Genomic DNA, 27,103 nt, shown 5'->3' on the forward strand with positions numbered 1-27,103 from the left:
ATAGTATGAGTTCCTCTTTCCCACAGTCATCACTTTGTAGTTGCTCACATTAAAGGCCATCTCTCATTTGGATGCCCAGTCTCCTAATCTCTTAAGGTCCTCTTGCAATTTTTCATAATCTTGTGATTTAACAACTTAAATAACTTTGTACTATCAGCAAGTTTAATTACCTCACTAGCATTCCCATCTCTAGATCATTTATAAATATATTAAAAAGCAGCGGTCCCAGTGCAGACCCCTGGGAAACCCTACTATCTACTCTTCCCCATTGAGAATACTGACCATTTAACCCTACTCTCTGTTTTCTATCTTTTAACCAGTTTGTAATCCACAATAGGACATTACTTCCTATCCTATGACTTTCTAATTTCCTCAGGAGTCTTTCATGAGGTATTGAGACAGACATGGGAAGCATGTAGTATGGAGTATGGAGTATGGGATTTATAGTATGGAGTGTTGCCACAATTTGGGTTTCTGCCAGGTACTTGTGACCTGGCTTGGCCACTGTTTGGAAAACAGGATACTGGGCTAGATGGACCATTGGTCTGACCCAGTTTGGCTATTCTTATGTTCTTATGTAGGTACTTTGATGAATGCATTAAAAAAAATCCAAATACACAATACTGACCAGCTCAGCTTTATCTCTACTCAGTATTTACTTTTAACTGAGTGCAATAATAAGGGCTCCAGTATTTCTGCCATTGCTGCTCCACTTGCCTAATGTGTTTGTGCAAAAGCCGAAGATTGTCATTGTACCTTGGCAAATGATTAAGCAGGGGCGTATCTGGAATCCGGCGGTAGAGGGGGCCAGAGCCAGAGAGGGGGGGCACATTTTTGCCTGCCTGCCTCCCTCCCCCCCCGCCGCCGCCTCTCTCCACCCCTTCCCGCCGTCAACCCTCCCCCGTTGCTTACTTTTGCTGGCGGGGGGCCCCAACCCCCGCCAGCCGAGGTCCCGACCCGCAATCTCCATATTTCGTCTTCCTCCGTGGCCATGTGCTTCAAGGAAGTAACGCTGCAGTGCTGATTCGTTGAGGCACAAAATATGTCATTTGTGGACTAATGCGGAACACACCTTACTTGAGTTATCTTTTATTGCAGGCCTATGTAGCACTTCAACATGCATATCAAACAGGGCTACGACAGAGATGCTAACTACTTGTAAGTTTTAGGAATTGCTCAACTACTGAGAAATTGTGGAAGCAGTGAAGGTAGCACTAGAATTGATTTTAAAGTGGCCAATTGTTTTAACTGCTAGGCTGGCCTAATTTAATGATTTCACTAGGAACTGTCTATTTCTAAAAGATATACACGACGTGTATTATTGTGCATTGTAGATCAAGAATTCCTCCATCTATAAAATTGTGGAAAGCACTGTAGTTTAACACTGCAATAAAAGACATGCTGGAAATTCTGAGCAGGTGAGATAGCAAACATTTCAAGTTAAAACAGTAAATTGAAACCTAATAATAGAACTACCATGAAACAATATCAAAAATTTACACATTTAACAGCACTGGAATTCAAATACCAGAAATATAATACAATGTTAGCATAATACTCATGGTCCATAAACTATAAGCTTTTGAGCCCTGCTTATTTCATTTTTAGTTTACCTCCTATATCATTGGGTAGGTTATAGCTCCACTAAGATTCATTTTCATATTGCTAAGATGCCTTCACTTGTGTTTGATGTAGAGTGCTAATCTTATCAAAGTAATCAAAATAATTGTTGATGGGCTGCAGTGTAAATTTTAAGGGGTTTCAACGTTAGCTTCAGAACTTAGTACAAGAACAGTGATCGGCAGACTTCTACGGTCTGTGCCCTGAGAATGGCAAGGACAAATCAAACTCGGGTATAAAGTATCACATACCATGTAAAATGAGTTTATCTTGTTGGGCAGACTGGATGGACCATACAGATCTTTATCTGCCATCATTTACTATGTTACTATGTTTTGTAATTTATGTCTGAATTTTCTAGATTTCAAAAGTTCGTAATAAAAATATATTTAGGAACATATTTTCTGTTTCTCACTAAAACTTCATTTTATCAGCTAGGCAAAAGATCTATAGTTTCTTGTGAAAATAAATTTGTTATGAAAAAGATAATTCTAAATAAACGCATTTTATATTAATTTTATATTACGAGCTTAGTTGCAAAGAACAAAATATGAATGTGACTTCCATTGTGTATGTGTGACTTTCCATTGGGTGATGGTGTCTTTTGTTAAACCACAGAAGTACTTTATATGCTAAACTTGAATGTGGAGATATGCTTTTTGCCTCAGGACAATTATTGGCAATATATGTTACATTGATCCTAAATTTGTTCAGGAGAATGAGTGATCAAACATAGAATGTTATGTTTTTTATTAATAATATGCCATATTGTTGAGGTCAGTGAAAGTGACTCAAGGGTCAAACCTTATATTTTATGGACCATTAATTAGCTGTTATAGTCATTCACTTAGATGACCTACTAATCAACCTGATTGATGTACAGTGGGGACCTTTATGGTCATAATAAGTATTTTATCTACGTTTCAAATTTTTTAAACAAATGTTATTAAAGGAATAATATGAAATGAGAAAAAAAGCTAGACAATTTACAGTATTTCACGGTTCTGTCCTTGGATTGGAGGCAAGTTTGAGCTAACAACTGCATTTTCAAGCAACCTTATCTTTCCTATTAATCCCTAAGGACAAGCGAGGGAAAACATGAATAGCACCTTGTTTTGTGTCCTTAAATAGAGGAAATTCAAGTGATTTTACAGATCTTTAGAATGTATAATAACAAACATAAATTTGCATTGCACTTCATTTACTAAGTGCTGCATTACCTCATCCTTTAGTTTTAACAATGGATTTTCTATAAATCTTCATGTAGTTAAATATGATAAACTGCTCAACATATCATGGAACATGGCAGTGCTTATTAGCACTTGAGAAGTTATTGATTGCTTATCTTGATTAATCTTTTATGGGTCTCTGGAGCATTAAATCCAAGGAAAATACTTTTCATGTTCTAAAGTGTTAGCGCTCGTTCATACACTGTGCTATAGTTACAATAATGGCTTTGCCTATTACAGAGACTAATTATAACCTTTTTGCCACAAATGCATTTTTCAGTCTTTGAAGACTTGATATTTTCTTTTATTACATGTCAAGCAGAAGTAAAACCATTGAAATAAAATACTGTTTGTATTTTAGATTTAAAAGGGAAAAATATTATTTATATTACAGGTATATGAGTATAAACATTTTATTTTTGGCTGTACTGCTGATTACAGATGTTAAATTCTAGTGTGCTGTAGATCCAGACATTCCAAATGTTAGCAAAGATTTTTCAGAGACAGTGTGGGCATTCATTTACATCTTAGATCAGTTGATGACTAGAGATTGTTATTATGTCATGGGGAAGTTTCTTCAAGCACACTCCACTGGCTTCAATTTAATAACTTTTGCAAGGCATCTTAAGTTCAGGATAAAATCTTTAGGCCTTTCAGGCAACACCTTCTGCAGGTCTTAGTCATTTTGGGTTCAAACAGGCAAGGTTCTGGCTCTCAATTTCAATCCATATATTAGGGTTTTTCACAACAGTCTTTCAGGCTAGGTTCTAGTGTCTCTGAAGGACCTAAACCAACCATGCCGCTGAGATTTCAAAAACAATTTCATAGTTTATCCCCACAGCCTCTTTATCCTTACCTGTGGGGAAACTATGGCTCCAATCATTGCATTCCTTTTTTGCAGCTCGAAAAGGTGCCTTTTTCCAACTTGTGGGAGATCTCATCCAGTGTCCCTGGCTTTCTCTTCCACATTTAAAACCCACCTTATCTGAACTGCACTCCCATTCCCCAATCTCCAACTTAAAGTCTCTTCTGTTTTCTATAAAGAGGTTTGGCTTTTAATTTTTTTTTCCTTACAGAAATATTTGTTCTGTACTTTCTTGCTATTTTACTACATTTTTCTTGTATGGGCTATATACTTCAAAATATGCTTCGATAGTGTCCTCTATGTATTACAAATTCTATGTAACAAATAATACCTACATAGGCTCATTTAGTCATTTCAAAGTCATATTCAGCCAGCTGAACAAAGTTAACTGGACAGATTTCTCCAGTTAACTTTGGATACTTAACTGCATTTCAGGGACAGTAGAACGGCCTTTTGTTAGGGAGTCAAACTCTACTTCCAACCCCAACCCCAGATCCAACCCTAACCCCACCCCTCTGCTCCTCCATCTTCACCTTTCCCTCCATATACCCTTGCTTCTCCCAGTGGCATCTCTCAACAGAAATAGTTGAGGTGTCAAAAGGGGGTCAAGCCAAATCATAATCCCCTTTTCCCCCACTTTTAAATTACCAAGAAAACATCACAGTCTTCCATACATAAAAGAAATCCTCATCCTTCAAGCCAGTTTAAACTACCAAGTAAAACCACCATTATAATTAATAGCATCATTGAACAAATTTTTCTATGTGGACATGGAGTTTAGATTCTCTACAGGATTGGTCAGAATCTCAATATAAACCCTGAAGCTCCAGTTCTGTATCACAAACTCCATATTCCCCAACAGTGACGCTATCCCCCTTGGAACTTGCAACACTAAAAGTATTCACATTTTGATTATCCCCTTAGGAACAGAGCACACTCCTTCCATTGCCAGATGCTTTGTTTAAAGCAAATGGGTTTTTGCTTTTGTGGTGATTCTGCTGGATATGGAGATCACTAATCCCTCTCCTTCTCCGCGCATATCCAGCAGATAACCAAGGCCTGTCGCTTCTTTCTCTATAACATCAGCAAAATTTGCCCTTTCCTCTCTGAGCACACCACCCGAACTCTCATCCACGTTCTCGTTACCTCTCGCCTTGACTACTGTAACCTACTCCTCACTGGCCTCCCACTTAGCTATCTATCCCCCCTTCAATCCGTTCAGCACTCTGCTGCGCATCTTATCTTCCGCCTAGACCGATATATCACCCCTCTCCTCAAGTCACTTCACTGGCTTCCAATCAGGTACCGCATACAGTTCAAGCTTCTCCTACTAACCTACAAATGCACTCAATCTGCAGCCCCTCACTACTTCTTTACCCTTATCTCCCCGTACGCTCCTACCCGAAACCTCCGCTCACAGGACAAATCCCTCCTCTCTGTTCCCTTCTCCACCATCGCCAACTCCAGGCTCCGCCCTTTCTGCCTTGCCTCTCCCTATGCTTGGAATAAACTTCCTCAGCCCATATGCCAAGCCCCCTCCCTGCCCATCTTCAAATCCTTGCTCAAAGCCCATCTCTTCAATGTCACCTTCGGCACCTAACCATTTCACCTCTACCCAGGAATCTAGACTGCCCCAATTTGACTTTCCACACATACTGTCCATTAGATTGTAAGCTGACTTCATATGTTGTCCATTAGATTGTAAGCTCCTTTGAGCAGGGACTGTCCTTCTTTGTTAACTGTACAGCGCTGTGTAACCCTAGTAGTGCTTTAGAAATGTTAAATAGTAGTAGTAGTAGTAATCATGTGCAGTTTTATTTTTCAAATGGGCCAGACACTTTGCAAAATAATACAAAACCTTGTAAAAGAATACTGAAAACCTATATAGGAAACTTATCAATCTATAATAGCCCTACCCCACCTATGAAAAGATAATGCTATAAATATTACACTGGGCCCCAGAGCACCGATATACCTGCTACTAGGAAACTGGAACAAGATGGACTGTTACAGATTCCTACACAGACACTACATGCTAGCAGAATCTTTTACCTCAGTCGCAGGTGCAGAACATGACTCTCACCTGATACAAAATAGGGACCACAAAACATATGCAAAAAACACAGACAAAAACTGACCCCAAGATGGCAGCTGACCTGGTTGCAAGATCACTATAAAATCTTTTCCTTTTTTAAATTCTGATGGGCAAATGTAAGGGGAAAGTTCAGATGTTTAACCTGATTACTTCTCACCGACGCAGACTTCAATACTGCAATATGCAATCTCTTCAGGAATGTCCCATTCTACAGAGGGCATCCTTGCTGGCAGAGTGGAAGAAGGAAGCCTGCCCTGTCTTGAGGAGGTGTCTCTAAGCCTGAATGGGTGTCCCCTGCCTGGAGGTCTAGTACCATCTCAGAGTGATGATGTGGTGAACACAGTGGCTCGAGGGGAAGCCTTTAATCTGGAAAAACCAATAACATCAGGTGTGGGTCCTGGAGTGACTCCTCAATAGCCCAGAAGTGCAGACAAATTGTCACTAGGAAAGCCAGCAAATGTTCTGCTTCAGGAAAAGTAGAAAAAGGAGACATTGAGCCAATAGTCTGGGATATTTAATAAGGCAAGTCCTAGACAATGCAGAATTCAGAAGTTGGAGAAACCAGCAGTAGTCACCTTGGACTCTGGCAGGCTATTGTAAGCCTCGAAGGTACAGTGAGTAACAGAGTGGGAGAACGTGAGAAAGCAGTTGAATCTTTGAAAGTCCAAATTAATTCTTTGTAGGAGAAAGGAGTAGAAAAATGTCGGACAAATTAATATGCTAGAAAAGAAAACTGGCAACATTCAAAAATTCCAAGCTAATATTTATATGTTTATATAAATATTATGTTGCTTTAAAATCAATAAGTAAAGTTTTAAAAAAATTCCAAGCTAGTGTAATACGAGATTGTGGGAATGCACAGAGGAGGTTGGACATTGAAGGATATTGAAAACAGACTGAGACATATGGATTTGTCAACTTTCCTTGTTCACAAACTTTTGGACCTAGAGAACTCCAAACTGCCCAGAATACAGCCGCCAGACTCATATTTGGAAAAACTAAATATGAAAGCGCAAAACCCCTAAGAGAGAAACTTCACTGGCTCCCACTTAAGGAACGCATTGCATTCAAGATCTGCATGATAGTACACAAAATCATTCATGCAGACGCCCCAATCTACATGCTAAACCTCGTGGACCTACCTCCCAGAAACGCCACAAGATCATCCCGCAAATTTCTCAATTTGCACTACCCCAGCTGCAAAGGACTTAAATACAAGCTGATGCATGCCACTACCTTCTCTTACATGAGCACGCAGTTATGGAATGCACTACCTACAGACTTGAAAGCAATCAACGAAACAACTATCTTTCGAAAATCTCTGAAAACATTCTTCTTCAACAAGGCCTACAATTGAGAACCTATAACCTCACTAAGTCACCTCACCAATCCACTCAATCATGAATGCCCACCTTCTATAACTACCCTAATTACTCTCTTTCTTCTTCTCTATTCCGTCCTTGATCGTTACACATTACTAACTGTATCTGATATCCTGAAATGACAATGTTAACAAATCTATGTAAGCCACATTGAGCCTGCAAATAGGTGGGGGAATGTGGGATACAAATGCAATAAAATAAAATAAAAATAAATTTAGGAGATATCTAAAGGAACTTTTGAAAATACCAGAAGAAGCGCTTCCACCTTATCATAACTTATACTACCGTCCCTATGAAAAAAAGAAGGACTCTAGTCTAGAACAAGATATAGTGGAATTTGAAAAAGTACACAGAAGGGCAACAAAAATGATAAAGGGGATGGGATGACTTCCTATAAGGAAAGGCTAAAGTGGCTAGGGCTCTTCAGTTTGGAGAAAAGATAGCTGAGGGGAGATATGATAGAGGTCTATAAAATGAGTGGAGTAGAACGGGTAGACGTGAATTGATTGCTTACTCTTTCCAAAAATACTAGGACTAGCAGGCACGTCATTGAAGCTACAAAGTAGTAGATTTAAATAATGTTTCATAGATGAGGTAAAGACTGATTCAGGCAACATAAAACAGTGATGAGGATACATAAGGAGAAGCACGTAGATGCACAACAGTAGCCTCCAAACCACAGAAATATAATGTGATACAAGAGGAAAATCCTTTCAAACATATTGGTAGGTTTAGCAAAGTATTTTCATGTTCAAAACATTTTTCAGTTTTAAGTTTTACAGTGAAGAATTAAATTGTCCTTAATAATAATAACAGTGCATAAACCTGCCCATTGAAACCTAAAATCTTTTCGTGCTGATCCCCCAATACCAGAGCCTGAACAGAAATTTTTAAGTGAATTCTTGCCAATTTGAACTTTCATAGAAATGGTCAATTCCAGTTTAGTGATAACTTTCCAAATAATTTCAAAGGTATTGTGTCAATGAATCTCCAACATACTACCACTCATCCATTCTCCATTTACAACAGTAGCTAGACAGACCCCATCTCTGCAACCCACTGGTTGAGTGGCCTTCTCCTTTGAAGAAGTAGTCCTTACCAGTCCTAACAAATCTTCAGTTGGTCCAGCCCTAATTTAAGCCCAACCTCACTTCTAATCTTATCTGTCAGAAAATGATCATAACAAAAGCAGACACATAAGGACTGCCATAGTGAGTCAGACTAAAGGTCCAACAAGCCCAATATCCTGTTTCCAGTAGCAGCCAGACCAGTTTACAGTATTTGTCAAGATCCCAAAGAGTAGATAGATTCCACGCTGCTTACCCCCAGGGATAAACAAGTCTACCAAGTCTGCCATGTTGATAACAGTTTATGAACTTTTCCTATTTAGGAGGCAATAAGGACTCCCGCATTGTGGACATGCTAACCAGTTAGTGTGTGCAAATGTCAATGTGCTAGCTGAATGGCACATCCATGCCCATTCTTCACCTCTAACATGCCCCTCCAAAAATAAATATAAAAATATAGAAAATACACACTTAGTATGCGCAAAAAGGTTACTTTCCATCTCATTTTCGAAAGAGAAGGGCGCCCATCTTCCGACACAAATCAGGAGATGGGCATCCTTCTCTCAGGGTTGGCCAAATCGGCAAAATCGAAAGACGATTTTGGCCACCCTCAACTGCTTTCTGTCACTGGGATGGCCAAAGTTCAAGGGGACGTGTCGCCAGTGTACCGAAGGTGGGACAGGGGCATAGGCGCCCCGTATAAGAGGCTTGGGTAGGCTAAGCCTCCCCAGCCCAGTTGTGACCTTCCCCGCCTGCCTCCTGCCCCCCCCCCCTCTGAAATTTAAAACTTCATACCTGCTCGGGGTTAAGGGAAGGCTGGTTTCCGCAAGGGCGGGACCAGCGCTTGAGAGACAGAAGGAAGGGAAGCTGAAGGCGCGCCGAGCCAGCATGCTTTTCACTGGTGCTGATGTGCTGTGTCACTGCTGATGCTGCCTTCCCTTAACCCCGAGCAGGTATGAAGTTTTAAATTTCGTAGGGGGGGGCGGGAACTGGACGGCGCGCGTTCGATCTGGTGCTCGGTGGGAGGGAGGGAAGGAGGAATGCCTGATGCTGGCTGGCTGGGTGGGAAGGAGGAAGGCCTGATGCTGCTGGGTGGGAGGAAGGGAGGAAGGAAGGCCTGATGCTGGGTGGGTGAATGGGAGGGAGGGGTGCCTGGTGCTTGATGCTGGGTGGGTGGGGTGCCTGGTGCTTGATGCTGGGAGGGAGGGGTGCCTGCCTGCCTGATGCTGGGTGGGAGGGGTGCCTGGTGCTAGGTGGGTGCCTGGTGCTTGATGATGGGTGGGAGGGAGGGATGCCTGGTGCTGGGTGGGATGCCTGGTGCTGGGTAGGTGGGAGGGAGGCCTGCCTGGTGCTGGGTGGGAGGGAAAGAGGGGTGCCTGGTGCTTGATGCTGGGTGGGAGGGAGGGATGCCTGGTGCTGGGTGGGGTGCCTGGTGCTGGGTGGGAGGGAGGCCGGCCTGATGCTGGGAGGGAGGGAGGCCGGCCTAATGCCTGGTGCTGGGTGGGATGCCTGGTGCTGGATGGAGAAAATAGGCAAAAGCTGGATCCACATTATACCTCCTCCAGTCAATTCCATAGAGGAGGACCCAGCTTTTACTTATGGATGGAGGGCAAGAAATGAAGAAGAAAGGAGGAAAGTAAAGAAATAAATGGAAAGGAAGCCCTGGAAACGGAGTTAAGAGGACAGATAGCAGCAGAATTGGATACTGGGCCAGCATGATCAGAAAAACAAAGTCACCAGACAACAAAGGTAGAAAAGATCGTTTTATTTTCATTATAGTGTTTGGAATATGTCCACTTTGAGAATTAGGTGCTCAACATTAAAAGTTTATATTTATTTATTTACTTATTTATGGCATTTTATCCCATATTAAACATGAATTAGGGTGTTTTGTGGCTCTACACATATCATATTATGATCCCTTGTTTCATATGGTACAGTAAGGTTCTGAGTGTGTTTTTGCACAAAGTTGTGCATAGTATTTTGCAGTTGAGCGATTGTGGTTAGTATATGCTTTGAGCAACCACTTTATTCTTTGACATATGAAACATATATAATATCTAAATTTAATAAAAGGTATTAATTGTGACTTATTTTAATTTATTTTTTCTGTGTGTTATCAGACAATTATGGGTTTAAGCTCCGCCCCTAACCCCACCCCCTTTAGCCTCCCCAAACAGTTGGGCGTGGTTAAGAGATGCCCATCCTCGGCCGATAATGGAAAAAAGAAGGGCGTCCCTGACGAGCATTTGGCCGACATTACTTGGTCCATTTTGTTTCACGCCCAAGCCTCGAAAAGGTGCCCGAACTGACCAGATGACCACCGGAGGGAATTGGGGACGACCTCCCCTTACTCCCCCAGTGGTCACCAACCCCCTCCCACCCAAAAAAAAACAATTTAAAAAACATTTTTTGCCAGTCTCTATGCCAGCCTCAAACCCAGCTCTATGACAGCAGTATGCAGGTCCCTGGAGCAGTTTTTAGTGGGTGCAGTGCACTTCAGACAGGCAGACCCAGGCCCATCCCCCCCTACCTGTTACACTTGTGGTGGTAAATGTGAGCCCTCCAAAACCCACCCGAAACCCAGTGTACCCATATGTAGGTGCCCCCCCTTCATCTCTAAGGGATATGGTAGTGGTGTAGAGTTGTGGGGAGTGGATTTTGGGGGGCTCAGCACACAAGGTAAGGGAGCTATGCAGCTGGAAGCAATTTGTGATGTCCACTGCAGTGCCCCCTAGGTTTCCCAGTTGGTGTCCTGGCATGTGAGGGGGAACAGTGCCCTACGAATGCTGGCTCCTCCCATGACCAAAAGCCTTGAATTTGGTCGTTTTTGAGATGGGCATCCTCGGTTTGCATTATAGGCGAAAACCGAGGCCACCGATCTCTAAGGTAGGCAATCTCAACATTTTGGTTGACCTAAATGTCAAGATTTGGCTGGCCCCAACCTTATTATCGAAATGAAAGATGGACGCCCATCTTGTTTCGATAATACGGGATGCCCCGCCCCTTCGCCGGGGCGCCTGTAAAGATGGGTGCCCTTAAAGATGGGCGCCCAGTTCGATTATGCCCCTCTTTGCCACAAAATGCTTTAAAGCGCTTTGCAGTAAACATGTTCACCTGCTCTAAGCACACGGTAAGGCTTAATGCCCTTTAAAAGACATTCCCCCTAGTATCTTAAAGTTATAGCTTGAGTTATTCTTCTCTATATACATCTCTTGGAACTTGTCCATGTTAAATTTCAATAGCTGTCTGGATGCTCAGTCTCCCATTCTTGCATGGTCCTCTGATATTTTCTCACAATTGGCTTGCAGTTTTAAAATTGTGAATAATTTTGTGTCACCTGCAAATGTTATCACCCCATTCATTGCTTTCATTTCCAGATCATTTATAACTATACTTTTTTTTTAACCCAGTCCCAGTACAGATCCCTGGGGCACTCCACAGTTCACCTTCCTCCATTGAAAAAAACTGACCATTTAGCCCTATTTTTTGTTTTCTATCTTTTAACCAGTTCCAATCAACAGTATGGCATTGCCTACAGTTCCATGACTTTCTAATTTCTTCAGATGCCTTCTGAAAATCCAGATACATCACATAAATTGGCTTACCTTTATTCACAGTTTTACTAATGCCTTCAAAAAACTGTAGCAGATTGGTGAGGCAAGACTGCCTTGGTCAGTGTCGGTGCCGTCTCATTAAACCACAACTATCTATATGTTCAGGAATTTTGCTCTTTATAATAGTTTCCATTCTTTTGCCCAGCACTGACATCAAACTCATCATCAAGTGTGTAGTTTCCAGAATCATTCCTGGAACCCTTTTAAAAATTGGTATTATGTTGACCAGCCTTCAATTTTCAGGTACTATGAACAATTTTAATGGTAGGTTATAAATTATTAATGTCTGCCATTTCATTTTTTAAAGTCTTTCAGTACTATGGAGTGTATACCATCCAGGCCAGATGATTCACTACTCTTTAGTTCAGCATTTTCCAACTGCTCCCCACATGTGCCGCGGTCGAGAGCTGAACGGGGTTTGCCTCAGAGTCTGTGGGAATCCCGTGGGAGTGTATGAGCCTCTAAGTGACCAACTGCTTACCCAGAGTCCTCCAGATGTCCAAGTACCGCCTCCTGCTCCCTGCGATATTTCAGCGCAACTGCACCTGCTCTATGCCTGGGCTGAAGCCACAAAGCTCACACTGACACACGCAATGGTCAGCAGCATCACAAGTCACCTGATCTACTGGCACATGCGTGTGGTGACCTCCTCGTGCATCCTGCCTGTGCATGTGTCAGTGTGATCCTTGCTGCATCAGCCCAGGCAGAGAGCAACTATGACTGAACTGAATTATTGAAGCGAGAAATTGCTGCACACTGCCAATTAACCATGGTTCGCCACCAAAGTGGTAAGTTTGCTGCCATATAATTCTTAGAAAAAGAATGTATTATAAATTTTTATGGACCACCTTGAACCTAACAATTGAATCAGTTCACAGTAATTAGTTCCTAACATCAACCCCTCTAAAAGCCTCCAAAACCCCCACCCACAACCTCTCCTCTCAGCCCAAAGCCAACAAAATCCTCTCACTTAGGCAGCTGAGTTTTGGACAATAGCCTTACTATTTTTGGACACCGTCCCCCTAATTTTCAGAAACATTTAACTGGCCAGGAATGGCACCCTGCTGGTTAAATGGTACTTCTCCAGCGATATTCAGCAGGAGATAGCCAGCTGCCTTCCGCTGAATATTGCCGGTTAGCGCCTCACAGATAGCCAGCGGCTATCTACCAATTTTTGGCGCATCGCCGGTTACATTTGGCAGCCACATTTGGCCGTGTCAATAGCAGGCCTGTCTTTTGACTGGATCCAACTTAACCATCCAGTGCTGAATATCTGGTTAAGTTGGAATAAGCCAAAAATAAACTGGATATTGAATGCAGGTCACCAGAAATAGCCTGGGATTGAATAACCAGGCTCAGCGCTGACTGTGAGAGGCAGTCCAGTTACCTCCCATGGTCTGAATATCGGCCCCTGTGTGAATGATTACAATGCTTGGTGATAAGATACAGGAGGGGAGTTAAATCCTGTATCCTGTAAGAAATAAAGAGAAGCATTGCCCCTCAAACTACTAGAAGAAGTGGTGGAGACCGAAATTTAAATATGCTTGAGACAGATATGTGGGAGGGCATTTTTGATATGACTTCTACATCTGACTTTGGACATTTTCCGCAAAACATCCAAATATCCTGTAGTGAACATGACCATTTTGAATTGAAAAGCATCTATCTTTTTCTTTCTAAATGGTCATTTGTTGGACGTTGTTGTGCTCAGTGCATCTATCTTTTTTTACCCATTTTCAGAAAAAAAAGAGGCCAAATGAAAAACACACAAAATCAAACCATTGAGATGTAGGAGGAGACAGCATTCTTAGTAGACTGGTCACACAGACATCCCAGCAAAGCAGTGTGGTACCCTAGGGGGCACTGCAGTGGTGGACTTCATATAAGAGCTCCCAGGTATACATCTCACCATTATTCCCTTATATTGTATGACGAGCCCTCAAAAACCTACTTACTTTGACATTCTTATTTCTTGTTTGGGCTGGTTTCTTGGAATTTGTTCACCTCCACTCTTGTGTGTTGGCCTTTGGTGTGAAAAGTGTGGATCCCTCTGACTTGCCATCCCTTTCTCTATAGTCCACTGCAGGCTACTCCATGGACCTGCTTGCTGCTGTAATAAGACTGGCTATAACATCTGAAGCTGTCATAGAGGCTGGTATGCACTGTTTCTTTTACATCTTTGGGGGTGGGGGGGTGGGAGGGGGAAAGTTTCCACTTGGGGAGTAAGGGAGGTTATGCCTTAATCCCTCCAGTGGTCATTTGGGACACTTTTTTATGACTTAGTCATTATTAAAACAGGTCTAGCCCAATACGTCTTAGTTTTAGCCTTGGACGTTTTTGCTTTGTTCCATTATGGCAGAAAAATGTCCCAAGTGTTAGGCACACCCAGATCCCACCTCTAACAAGCCCCCTTGTGATTTGGATGCACTGCCAACAAACTACATAGAAAAAACATTTTTAAAATATGTTTCAAAAATAGTGATTTGGATGTTTTTGCAAGAAAAACGTCCATCTGCTGCTTTCTGCCATTTTTTGGACGTTTTTCTCTTTCGAAAATGAGCTTCATGGTGTAATGGTAGTAACAGAGATAAAAGATCAAGCAAAATGCTTAGGGTGAAGGGGCAGTAATGAAAGGGAGTTGGTGTTGATTTGAATATGGGATATTACTTGCATATTTAATTATTGAACTTTAAGCACAATCTTAATACTCGTTTGTTACATGATAAAATATGTCCTTTAAAAAAACTGATGGTGTTCCTTGACACTTTTTGCACCTTGTAAGTGTTCCACGAGATGAAAAAGGCTGAAAATCACTGCTTTAGTTTGTCAATTTGCCTTATTATATCTTCCAGGTTCACCCAAAGCCATCTCGATTCTCCTACCATCCAACACTTCAACTCTCAGGCCTGATTTTCTTAGTAAGTGTACTATTCAACTGATCTTGGATCTCTCTTTTCTTTCAAGGTCTTATTTCCAGGCCCAGCAAAGACTATACACAATTTCCAATGGCTGGCCAAATAAACTTTACGTACATAGCACTCTGACAGTAGCATCAAATACCTCTGGTGGTCTGTAAAAGGGAACACTGCTATCTGCTGGGAGAGAAGGGAACTGATAATAAAAAGCAACTGTTACTGAAAGAAAGAATGACAAGAGGAGACATACCCCCCCATAAAAAAATTGGGAGCAGAAACTTCATAATTTGTCTATAGCATTTTTGTTTCTATTTTGACATGAATATTCTGAAATGAGTTCTTCAAAATACAGCTTTAGTTTTAAACCCATGTGCTGAGTATAAGCACAGTCTAAAAAGTATCATCTAATTAATAAATTAAGCCATCACTAATGAGGAGTTAAACATAGGCAAACTGAAGGGCTCATTTTTTACAATTGCATGAATCAATAATAAAGGCAGAAGCCAATTTCTATAAAACACTCAACAGAAAATAAGAAATGTACTTCAACCCAGATCATACTTCATTTTGCATCAAAGTGTGCTGACTGTCTTCACCTGCTTCAGCTATGATAATAATGTAAAAGCTGATCAAACATATTTGAACTGTTGGACAAAAAGAAATAACAGACTGAGATGGACATTTGTCAGCAAATCAAAAGCCTTCACGCACTATTTGTCCAGCACTTGGCACCTTTGGATCACGGTATCTACACACCTTTCTTTTTATTATTATGACAACAGAGCAGGCCAATAGCCTCTCATTCCTGAAAGACTGATGAAAATGCGTGATGATTTTTTGAAACACGAGAGGAAATGGCTTATCTTTGTGAAGACGCAACCTTTGATGCTAGCATAAAAATGCATGGAATGCATCTACACTCAATTAAGAAATACTTGGAGGATCACTTAACCTTTTTGCAACTGCTTCCTGGGCCATTGTGGAGATAGTTAATTGTGTTTTTGAACAGCCCAGCAAGGATCAGGAGAGTTTGCATTTGAAGTTTCTTCTCTGCTGAGCAACTGGGAAGGCGGCCAAACAGTTTAAAGAAAAACATAATTTGTGGCTCACTGAGCGAAAAGGGTACCAAAAGTGGGGTATGTGACTTATTTATACTGCAAGATAGAGGGATATCAACTCAAGAATCCTGCAAAATTTCAGCCTCAGGGATGGGCTAATTACATCGTTAAAAACTGAGACACTTTTATCAATAAAAAAGTAATTAACCCCTGAAATCACATACTCCACTTTAGGTACCTGCAGCTTTTAGGCTGTAGAACATGAAAAACATCAAAGTTGTGAAAGAAATTGCCTCGTCCCATTCTACTGGCCCTACAGTACACAAAACTTTCAGAAATGAAAGTTGCCTTTTAACTCTTTTATTTGTAACTTTATTTTTGGTACTTTTTTGCACAGAGGGTCACATTTAGAAAACAGGTAAAACAAAATAGTACTATGATGTATCATAAGGTTTTATGCACAAATGAAACTCAGATTTTCAATATCCTTATCAAATACACAATCTGAATTTGTGAGGGTCATTTTTGAACTGCCTGCATAAAAAGCACGCATGAACTTTTGCTGTGAAAATTATCAAGGAAATCTGTCCCTGAACATTTACACATGCTTTAGGCATGTCTGGATTAAAATATGTACATACTTTTGAATTTTCAAAAGCATTTGCATAAGTGAAAACCCCATCCCCAGAAATGCTTCCACAAACTGCAGGTAAAATTACATACACACAAGCTGTACATGCATAAATGTACTCACACCTAGGGTGGGGAAATTCTGTAAAAGACAACTTTCCATTTGAAAAACATTTTCTATTGAGTAAACTACAACTAAGTAAACTGGCCATTTCCTCCTCCTTTAATACTATGTCCAATAGTAAGGAAGCCTGAAAACCATCTCCAGGATGGGAAATGAGCCAGAATAGCAAATGTTACATTCAGTAGTAACTACAACACTGATAAAATATAAGCAGGTCAATATTCAGTGTTAGAGACACCTTATAAATGTAAACAGATAGAAGTTTGTTTAAATGTATACATATTTTCAGCAGCATTATCCATGTAAGTGTCACCACTAAACATCTGCGTATAGTTGAAATCAATACCTATCTTTTTAAGTTAGACTGGGCTTTTTACTTGTTGCTACTTGGACAACTAACTTAAATGTTTAGCAATTAAAATGGTCATACTTACCTATTTATCTGCTGTAAATTTATACAAAAAAAAGCTAGCACTTGTGGTGCTTTTTAATAGTAATTGTATTCACTGCAAATGCACATGAAAGTCCATCAAATAGTACCTCACATCCTTTCATACTACAGTGCCAGATGTCAATTTGAACAATCTACATCTTTTCAGCTCTGTCATTAAGGGAGAAGTGTAGGTGATTTTTCTCTTTTTGGTAAAAGTCAGTGAGATCTTTTCTTCAGACTGTTCCAGAGAGTATGCAGTGAAATCTAGAGATCCTGAGGCATCAAATATGACAGCTAGAATCATCAATGTTAGCAGAATGGCTGTTCTACCACCCATTGTTCCTACTGCTGTAAGCATGAGTGTAATAATGAAAAGCTTAGTGTAAACACAAGATTTGTGCCTGTAATTGCCTGCTCCCCATGGATAGTGCATAATCAGTCCACCAAAACATTGCCATGTACTTGCAGAAAATAAGTCATTTAGCCCAATTCTGCCCCCAGGAATGCCTATGCAAAAGGACCCATGGCTTACTGGAACATTTATTTTCACTCGAGCAATTTTATAATAACCTTTATTTTATTTATTTGGATTTTTGCTCACACCTTTTCAGTAGTAGCTCAAGGTGAGTTATATTCAGGTACGCTAGGTAGTTCCCTATCCCAGGAAGGGATCTAAGTTTGTACCTGAGGCAATGGAGGGTTAAGTGACTTGCCCAAGATCACAAGGAGCAGCAGTGGGATTTCAACCAGCCACCTCTGGATGTCAAGACTGCTGCTCTAACCACTAGGTCGCTCCTGCACTCCTATCGAAAATATGTTTTGCATGCAGAGAAAACTTCACAAATTACACCTAAAGTGCACATATTTCAGTTATTTAGCACATTGGGGGCTAGATTCTATATATGGCACCAAAAAATTGACCCCAAAAAAGTGATATTCTATAAGCCGCACTTAAAGTTAGGTATGGTTTATACAATAGCCCTAACATCTGGGAACTGTGCCTTAGGTGTGGCCATTTGCACAAACTGAAATGTGGTACAAATGTTCGCTATGATATAACAGCACGTGTTAATTTTAGGAACACCCCCCCCCCCTTTATGCCCATGACCCTCCCATTTCCATGCCTCCTTTTTCAGATCACATGTAAAGTTTAAGTGCAGATCTCATGCCTAAATTTATACATATACATGCCAATTAAATCTAAGTAGTGCCAATAATAATTTGTTAAAAATCCAATTATTGGTGCTAATTAGCTCATTATTCAATTAAATTGCATGCACAAATTGGGCATGCAGCCAAATTTCTGTATGCAGTTTTTTACAACTTTTATAGAATTTGGGGGTGGCTGTGCTTGATATCTCCCCACCTTGGAGAAAATTCTATAAAGAAGGTGACAAGATTTAGACACAGAGAAGGCGCATAAATGACCTGAATACCAGCCTACATATGCTTATGAATACATAAATGTGAACATGCACATGTTGTACTTAACATAAGAATATAAGAATTTGCCATACTGGGTCAGACTGTTGGTTCATCTAGCTCACTAGCCTGTTTCCAACAGTGGCCAATCCAGGTCACAAGTACCTGGTAGAATCCCAAAGAGTAACAAGATTCTATGCCCAATCTTCTAATATCCTAAGTCCTCCTGCAATTTCTCACAATCTGTATGTATGTCATTTAACTACTAGGAATAGTTTTGTGTCATCTGCAAATGTAATCATCTCACTTGTTTCCATAAATGTGTTTAAAAAGCCCCAGTACAGATCCATGGGGTACTCCACTATTCACCTTCCTCCATTAAACCAGTTACCAATCCACCACAGAACAATACCTCTTATTCCATGACTTTTAAATTTTCTCAGGAGGGACTTTGTCAAAAGCTTTCAGAAAATCTAGATACACTACATCAACCGGCTCTCCTTTATCCACATTTCACACATAACTTACAGTATTCTATAAGTTACATGCCCATATCACGTCCACATATACACCCCCTTACAGTTATGCACTATCCCACTAATTTTATATAGATGTCACAAAAAATTGCATGTACAAATTTTGGCATGTGCCCAATTTGCATGTGCAATTTAATTGAATAATGAACCAATTAGTGCCAATAATTGCCTTTTTAACAAGCAATTATTGGCACTAATTGAAATCAATTAGCATGTACACGCATAAATTCAGGTGCATGATCCATACCTAAATTTTATATGCATCCTGGTAAAAAGGGGGGTGTGAAAATGGGAGTGTCATGGGTGTTTTAGGGCGGAGAGTGAGTGTGGATTCCAGTTTAGCACATAATTATAGAATAAGGGCATTCCACGTGTAAATTTAGATGGGGCATTTGCAATGTGTTTTCGTTGGTGCAAATGGACATACCTACATTTACACGTGGCTCCTGCACTTAAGCACTATTCTATAAACCACACTTAACTTTAGGCATAGCTTATAGAATAGCGCTTAAGCAAGGAAGGGGTTGGCGTTGATTTTTTTTGGCACAATTTATAGAATTCACACCTATGTGGCTTCCACACTGACCTTGTAGAATAGTGCTTAGCACCCAATCACTACTTAAACATGTGAATAATACATTCATGTGCATAAATGCTAGCATTCTATCATCTTAGTGAGCAAATGGCCTTCCATTTAGGTATTAAGGTAACAGAATGAAGGTTAATGTATTCAGAAAAGCAGGCTATGAGTGGTTTGATTTTAGGTGTTCATAAAATGTAAATTTCACAGTTTATGATTTAGCTAATTAGGGGGGTTTCAAAATGCTTATAAACAGTGGAACTGGTATTCAAGGGGTTTGTCTGACTAAACCAGGCAGTCAAACCAGCAAGTGCACAGTAACTCAGATAAAGTTATCTGGATAACCTTAACTGGATATATTTAGGGACAGATTTATCCCAATAAATCCCACTAAATATCCAGATAGTTTTATCTCTTGCAGCCTGTTGAATATTGCCCCTTAGTTTCTCTGACATAAGGGGTCATTTTAGAACAGGGTACCTATATGAAAAGGACTGTGAAGGTGCCAGTTTTAAGCCTATTTTACATAGACATAATATTAAACATCACAATGCCAACCAGGATGCCACCTCTGTGGGACAACACTTTACAAAACCAGAACACTGCATCAATGATCTTATGGTGAGAATCCTAAAAGGAAATTTTAAGTCAATACATGAATGTAAGATCTTTGAAGTCAAAATGATGAAATATTTTGACACCCAACAGACAGGATTCAACAAAGATCTGGACTTTCTATCCCACTATAAACCATAAAATTCTACTGCTTTGTCACTCTCTTATCAGCCATCCATCTTTCCGTCTCTAACCCACCCAGCTCACCCTGTTTCTCACCAAACCCACCCCACCCTCTTCCTGTGAGACTGTCATTGGAATGTTTTTGTATTTATCAGAATATATAAGTGACATACAAAAGCATTCCAATGACAGTCTCACAGGAAGAGGGTGGGGTGGGTTAGGTGAGAAGCAGGGTGAGCTGGGTGGGTGAAAGACAGGGAAAGATGGATGGCTGATAAGAGAGTCAACATTTGCTCATTTCTGATCTGAAAAAGAAGGGTTACCTTCGAAAACTATTCAAAAAATGCATTGTTAGTTCAATTCAAAAAGGTATCATCTTCTATTCTTTCCATGTTTTGTTTTATTTCTATTTATTACCAAGCCTATTTTAAAAAGGCAACATTTGTCTTTGTAAAATAGAGACCCAGAACCAGCTCACATAGCATGCAAATGCTAAATACACAAATTTACACCCGGTCTAAAGGTGGTGTAAACATATGCAAGCCCGGCTAACTCCTGTGGTCACCATTAAACCCAGATATTCAATGTTCAGCCATTTCCAGTGACCGGCACAGAATATCCGGTTTATTTTTGGCCAGTTAGAAGAAAACTGGCTATGTTGATATTCAGACTTAGTCGGTTATCTTCTAACCAGCCAAAGATATCCCACATATTCATGCGGCCAAATATAGCCACTAAAGCGGGGATGAAAATCAGTGGATAGCCAGTTATGTCTGCAATATAACTGGCTATCTGCTAGCCACTAACCAGTAGTATTCAGCAGGAGATAGATAGCTGGCTATCCCCCGCTGAATATCACCGGCTAGCCAGTTATGGAGCATTGAAGCAACAAGGTGCTGATCCTGGCTATTTAAAAGCTTTTGAATATTGGGGGGGGGGATGTCACCCACAGATTGTAAGCTCTGTCGAGCAGGGACTGTCTTTTTCATGTTGATTTGTACAGCGCTGCGTAAGTCTAGTAGCGCTATAGAAATGTTTAATAGTAGTAGTAGTAGTAGTAGGATCTGGATGTCGTCGTCGATAATACACTGAAACCTTCTGCTCAGTGTGCTGCTGCGGCTAGGAAAGCGAATAGAATGTTGGGTATTATTAGGAAAGGTAAGGAAAGCAGGTGTGAAGATGTTATAATGCCGTTGTATCGCTCCATGGTGCCACCACACCTTGAGTATTGTGTTCAATTCTGGTCGCTGCATCTCAAGAAAGATATAGTAGAATTGGAAAAGGTGCAGCGAAGGGCGACTAAAATGATAGCAGGGATGGGACGACTTCCTTATGAAGAAAGACTAAGGAGGCTAGGGCTTTTCAGCTTGGAGAAGAGACAGCTGAGGGGAGACATGATAGAGGTATATAAAATAATGAGTGGAGTGGAACAGGTGGACGTGAAGCGGCTGTTCACGCTTTCCAAAAATACTAGGACTAGGGGGCATGCGATGAAACTACAGTGTAGTAAATTTAAAACAAATCGGAGAAAATCTTTCTTCACCCATCGCATAATTAAACTCTGGAATTCATTGCCGGAGAACGTGGTGAAGGCAGTTAGCTTGGCAGAGTTTAAAAAGGGGTTAGACGGTTTCATTAGTTCCATCTGCTGACCATTGCCCGGTCGACTGCATTTGGACCACCTTTAGTGGAGTCCCGGTTGATACGGTATCCAAAGCCCTGCGTAAGTTCTCTAGCAAATACTGTGGCCTGGATGCTTGTCCCAATCACTTGTTGAGAAGTGCACCACACTGCTTTGTAGTCGACTTGACGATCCACATCAATAATCTACTATCAAAGGACTTGTTCCCACCAGACCATGGACGCATACTTCTCACGCCCATACACAAAAACACTAAGGTCAAATCTGATGTAATCGCAAATTACCGCCCTGTAGCTTCAATACCTCTGTTAGTCAAGGCAATGGAAAGTATAGTCAACACTCAATTAAATGAATATCTGACGAAGTATGACATCCTTCACCATTCGCAGTCAGGATTCCGCGCCCAATACAGTACTGAAACAGTACTGGTTACTCTCCTGTCATGCTTTAAACGTGAGATGTCGGTTGGGAAAAAAATTCTTTTACTGCAGTTTGACCTGTCCAGTGCCTTTGATATGGTGGATCACGAACTCCTTTTACACCTCCTTGATACGTTTGGTGTGAGCGGCTTTGTTTTGCACTGGATCAAGGGCTTCCTGTCGTCCAGATCTTACCAGGTCAAAGTGAAATCTATCATTTCTGCACCCTGGAGAGCCTCCTGTGGGGTGCCTCAGGGCTCTCCCCTATCACCTACACTGTTCAATATCATGCTGATCCCACTTGCTACAGCCCTCACGTAACCCTGGCCTACATCTGTACATTTATGCTGGCGCTGTCACCATTTCCATCCCTTTTTGTGACACAGTAGCCGAAATCTCAGACCTGATTGCTGTAAGCTTATCTACAATGGAACAATGGGTGAGGGTGTTTCGGTTCAAGTTAAATAAGGATAAAACTCAGTGCCTTCTTCTCCACTCCCCATTCTACTCAGTCCCAACAGATACCCTCATTATAAATGACTACGCTCTCCCTCTTTCTAGTAGTCTCAAGCTCCTTGGGGTGACCTTGGATAAGCATTTGCATCTGGATGATCAGGTACAAGTTGTCACTAAGAGAATGTTTAATGCAATGTGGAGGCTTCGGCAGGTTAGAACTGTTTCGCACCCTTGTTCATTGGTTGGTGCTATCACACCTAGATTACTGCAGCGGGATTTATGCAGGTTGCCATGAATATCTTTTGAAAAAATTACAGACTGCACAAAACACAGCGGCGAGACTAATCCTAGGAAAATCACGTTTTGAGCATGCTCAACCTCTGCGTTTCCTTCTCCACTGGTTGCCCATGAGGGAACGTATCTCTTTCAAAATTTGCTCACTAACTCATAAAATCATTTACGGACAAGCTCCGGAATATATGCTTCACCTTATCGACCTCCCACCCAGAAATGCAGTAGCCACCTCGAGGTCGTATCTTAACCTGCACTTCCCAAATTGCAGAGGTGTCAAATACAAGAAGATCTTCACTTCGTCTTTCCAATACTCCTGTGCCAAGAATTGGAATGTCCTGCTAAAATACTTAAAACTGCAAATGGATCACCAACTGTTCAAGCAGCTGCTGAAAACCCACCTATTTGGAATGGTCTACTCCCCTTACACTCTTACAGATCAATAGCCCCACTTACTTACCCCTGAAACTGTATGCCCCCATCCCCTTCCTTGCCTAATTTTTGTCTCTTACCATTTCTCTTATTGTATTGTCATTTTTACGTATCCTATGTTAGCCACATTGTGCCTGCATGCGTGGGAAAATGTGGGGTAGAAATATACTATAAATAAATAAATGGGAAAAATCCACAATTCCAGGAATAACATGTATAGAATGTTTGTACGTTTGGGAAGCTTTCCAGGTGCCCTTGGCCTGGATTGGCCGCTGTCGTGGACAGGATGCTGGGCTCGATGGACCCTTTTTCCCAGTGTGGCATTACTTATGTACTTATGTCTGCACATAACATTTTTGAACAAGCTCATTGTATGGTTTCATTTTCTCCCAATATTAATCTTTCAGACATGCTTTGCCATTCAGATGTCTGCACGCAGCGTGATAGAGGACAGATTGGACGTTATAAGTGTGGTAAATGTGTCATCTGTGCAGTAACTGCAGAAGTTACATCTTTTTGAGATGACAATAACAAGAAATGTATTTCAATGCAGTATTATACATCATGTATCTCTAAAGTGGTGATTTATTTGATCTGCTGCCCTTGTGATTTAAAATACATTGGTCAGATGAAAAGTATGCTGAAGACAAGGCTGATTGAGCATTAACATTGTATTGCCACCGGTAGGGTTGAAGCGTGGAGGGGCATTTTCAATAGAACGTCTAAATCAGAATTTGGACGTTTTATAAAAACGTCCAAATTCTGAACAGGAAAGAAGGTCATTTTTGAAAAAGATAGACATCTATCTTTTGTGTTCGAAAATGCTATGGATGTCTTGTGATTTGCATGTTTTGTGATTTGGACATCCTTTTTTTTGGTCCATGTTCGAACAAAAAACGTCCAAATGCAAAACATCCAAAACAGTGGAGAAGTGGCTTAATGGTTAGTGCAGCAGGCTTTGATCCTGGCAACATGGGTTCAATTCCCACTGCTGTGACTTTGGGCAACTCAAATGCACAAGGGGCATTTTTGGATATGACATCTAAGTCTGAATTTGGACGTTTTTTTGTAAATTGTCCAAAATCAGAACAGGAAAGGTCATTTGCTACCAAAAAAAAAAGTCTATCTTTTCCTTTTGAAAGTGCTGTTTGGAAAAATGTTTTGTGATTTGGATGTTTTCTTTTTTTTTTTTCTCTATTTTCAAACAAATACATCCAAATGCAAAACGTACAAAATACACAAGAAAATCCACAATAAAGTGAAACCATTCACATGTTCTAAGTGTGATAAAAGCTTTGGTTGTAATGTAAATCTCAAAGCGCATCAGAAAGTGCTCACGGGAGAGAAACCATTTGCATGTATAGAGTCTGGTAAAAGCTTTGGTCAGAAGGTAAACCTCACAATGCACCAGAGAATACACACAGGAGTGAAACCATTTACATGTCCTGAGTGTGGTAAAAGCTTTGGTTGGAAAGAAAGCCTCACATGGCATCAGAGAATCCACAAAGGGATGAAATCATTTACATGCACTGAGGAGGTAAAAGCTTCATTTGCATTGGGACAGGTAATTAGGGAAGGAATGTACACTCTTGCTATGAAGTATGGAAAAATAGCACTCTGGTATTTAGATGTATGTAATGAGACCTCCTTTTCATCTATAGATCTGAAGTCAAACTCCAAATCTAATGATAAACAATAGACACAAGGCTCAGATGTTATAAAAAAAAAAGTAGAAAGCTTGGCATCAGGTACAATAGTGGAAAAGTGACATCCCAGGAAAGCAATAGGGCTTCCTTGGGGGCACTGCAGTGGACTTATAAAATGCTCCCAGGTACACATCTCACCTTTGCTCCCTTACCTTGTCTGCTGAGCCCCCTAAAACCCACTACCCTCAACTGTACACCACTACCATAGCCCTTACAGGTGAAGGCAGCACCAATATGTGGGTACAGTGGGTTTCTGGTGGGTTTTGGAGGGCTCACAGTTTCCTCCACAAGTGTAAAAAGTAAGGGGAGGTAGAAGCCTGGGTCCACCTAGCTACAGTGCACTGCACCACTACTAGACTACTCCAGGGACCTGCATGCTTTTCTAACGGACCTGAGTATAACATCTGAGACTGGCATAGAGGCTGGCAAGTAATATTTTTAATCACATTTTTTGGGGTGGGAGGGGGACAGTGACCACTGGGGGAGTAAGGGGAGGCGATCCCCGAGTCCCTCCAGTGGTCATCTGGGGCACCTTTTGTGTGGAGTACAGGAGTAGCCTAGTGGTTAGTGTGGCAGACTTTAATCCTGGGGAAGTGGGTTCAGTTCTCACTGCAGCTATTCATTATAAAAACAGGTCTAGCTCAAAACGTCTAAGTTTTAGTCTTGGACTTTTTTGTTTTGTTCTATTATGGCTGAAAGACACCCAAGTCCCGCCTTGAACACGCCCCTGGCACGCCCCTTTGACATTTAGACATCCTTCTGACGATCTTGAGAAAAAAAACATCTAAAAAGAGGTTTCAAAAATACTGATTTGGATGTTTTTGTGAGATAAACATCCAAATGCAGACTTATGTCACTTTTTGGACGTTTTTCTCTTTTGAAAATGAGCTTGATAGTAACCTATGGAACTTTGTAAGTCTAAGTGCTTTGAAAATGACTCCCATAGTGTTTTCTCTCCTTGTTTTTGAGAGTTGTTTTCTGTGTTCTTTGTTTTCCAGAAATGCCAACTGAAGTCTGTGATAGAAGTCCAATTCAGGGTGACAACTATGTAGTGCCTCCTGGGGCAGTTGAGGTTTCATTTATTAAATGCTGTTAGTTTTTGCAGGAAGCTAACACTCACAGGAATTCTTTAGCAAAAGGTTTATCTTTGATATTTAGTGATTAGATTTATGCTAACCTTTTTGTTTTGTTCTTTGAGATTGTTATGAGATTTGTGTAGCAAGATAGACCAGGAGAGACTTGATGACCTGAACACGTATACCCTAGAGGAAAGGAGAAACAGGGGTGATATGAAACAGATGATCACATATTTGAAGGTATTAGTCCACAAGCAAACCTTTTCCAGAGACGGGAAGGTGGTAGAGCTAGAGGACATGAATTGAGGTTGAAGAAGGGCAACTCAGGAATAATGTCAGGAAGTATTTTTTCACTGAGAGGGTGGTAGATACCTGGAATACCCTCTCACGGGAGGTAGTGGAGATGAAAACAGTAGTGGAATTCAAAAATGCATGGAACAAACACAAAGGAATCATGTTTAGAAGGAATGGATCCAAAGAAGCATTACAGAGATTAGGTGGAAACACCAGTAATTGGGAAGCAAAGCCAGTGCTGGTCAGACTTCTACAGTCTGTGCTATGATCATGGCTGGACAGATTCAGTTTCAGAAGTTGGAGAACAAGGCCAATGCTAGGCAGACTTCTACGGTCTGTGCCCTGATCATGGCTGAATAGATTTGGATGGTTGGAGTGGATCTTTTCAGGGGCTTTGATGACAACTTCAGAAGTTTTAGAACAAGGACCATGCCGGGCAGACGTCTATGGTTTATGCCCTGAAAATGGCAAGGACA

Source organism: Microcaecilia unicolor, chromosome 1, assembly GCF_901765095.1.
Source record: "Microcaecilia unicolor chromosome 1, aMicUni1.1, whole genome shotgun sequence".
Taxonomy (NCBI): Eukaryota; Metazoa; Chordata; class Amphibia; order Gymnophiona; family Siphonopidae; genus Microcaecilia; species Microcaecilia unicolor.